At 32.8% G+C, this 1600-nt stretch overlaps 2 non-coding genes across 2 annotated transcripts; both read left to right on the top strand.

The window, feature by feature from the left end:
* Positions 1 to 218: 218 nt before the first annotated feature.
* Positions 219 to 302, top strand: LOC131176239 (small nucleolar RNA Z159/U59). The gene has a single exon (XR_009146363.1). It is a non-coding gene; the product is annotated as a small nucleolar RNA Z159/U59 (small nucleolar RNA).
* A 120-nt stretch (positions 303 to 422) lies between these two features.
* On the top strand, positions 423 to 506 carry LOC131176237 (small nucleolar RNA Z159/U59). The gene has a single exon (XR_009146361.1). It is a non-coding gene; the product is annotated as a small nucleolar RNA Z159/U59 (small nucleolar RNA).
* The last annotated feature ends 1094 nt before the right edge of the window (positions 507 to 1600 follow it).

Below are 1600 nucleotides of genomic sequence, written 5' to 3'. Positions count from 1 at the left end.
CAAATTCAACACAAATCCGCACTATAAACTGCCTTCTAGTCCTCTTTCATTGGGTCTGAGCTGCTAATCCTTTGCTCACCCAAGCTAAAGCCCAAGTACGCTTGCATTTTTTTTCCTTTTTTTTTTTTTTGGCTAATCAGCACTCTTGTTTTAGTGATGGGAATATGTGATTATGATTTTAAGTTTTGATAGTGCTTTTTTTTAAATAAAAAATAGATGTTTGATGACGTATAGATTAAGACTTTCATTCTTCTGAGAAATTACAAATGTGGAATTCATACGGGGACCTGAACTGAACAAGCATCCCTTTTTTTTTTTGTTGGTTGGTACTTGTGAAATTTATTCTCTTGGCCTCTCTTGGCTTGCCTGTAATTGGGTTTTTGAGTGGTCTGATTATTATCACAAAAAAGGATCTTTGTGTTGCCCCTGAGGATGATGAGTAAAATACTTTCGTTCTTCTGAGATGTTCCATGCGGAAACCTTTTGGAGATCTGAACTGAAGAGGCTTAATTCTGATTTCTATATTAAAATTCTAGACTATTGGACCCTCCTTTTTTAGTACATTTGTAGCTCATATTTTATATTTTTATTACATCTTTTAGTGCATTTTTTAATTGAGAATGGAAACTTTTTAAAGATTTTTTGAGGGTTTGGCAATGTTGCAATTGAAGATATTGCCTGTGTCTTTAGTTTAGTTTGAAGTAAAACTAACTTATTTTACTCATTAAAACAAAATTTTTGGTAGGAATTTGAGATTTTCATGATGTCAGAGGAGGTGTCACTGTTGTCTCTGATTTAATATAGGTTAAAAAGGTGAATTTAGTTGAGAAAATTTGTGTTTTAAGGGGTTTGAAGTGTTCCCACTATTGTCCCTAGTTCTTAGTTCATAAAATTGAAATTTTTGCAGGAAATAGGATTATGGTCTTTAAGGGACTGCTAAAATAATTTCTTGGGAGGGAGGTATTAAGGAAAAACTTAAAAAAAAAAAAAAAAGCAAAAAAGAAAAGAATTGAAGGAAGGTGAGAAGGACAGGTGTTCTTAAGGTTGAGCTTATGATCCAGCTGGAGAGTGCCTTGGTGCGCCTCCTGGAGATCGTGTGCCTTTGAATTCCTCAGGCGCTAGGGGCCTCGTTAGGGGCATGCCTTTGATATGATGGGGTCCCACGAAACTTGTTTGATTTTTATGATTTCTTTCTTATTGAAGAAAGGGATTGCTTTAGTTTAAATTTTAGTACTTAGTTTGAAATTTTGATGCATATTTATTTATTTATTTATTCAAAGCTAGGGCTGGAAGTTTCAGTTTCAGAATCATTTGAATAGGTGTGTCAATTTCTTTGTTCTATGCTACATTGGGTAAAGGTACCTTTTTTTCCATTTCTTCTGCATCGGTTTATTTAATTTTTCTTATGCTTTCATCTATTTAATTTCATCAAGTAATCTTCGTCAAAATGATTTACAAATTTGAAACAAGCCTTTGATTTTGATTATATTATGATGATGGGATATTTGTGTTCAATTGGTTTTGGACTTCATTATTTTTTGATATGGGAATAGTTGTCACGCTTATTTTAGATTTTATGAATTTTATTTTTGATTCGTTA

Source organism: Hevea brasiliensis, chromosome 18, assembly GCF_030052815.1.
Source record: "Hevea brasiliensis isolate MT/VB/25A 57/8 chromosome 18, ASM3005281v1, whole genome shotgun sequence".
NCBI lineage: Eukaryota > Viridiplantae > Streptophyta > Magnoliopsida > Malpighiales > Euphorbiaceae > Hevea > Hevea brasiliensis.
The sequence above is the reverse complement of the archived record's forward strand: the minus strand, read 5'-3'. Positions and strand labels throughout refer to the sequence as shown.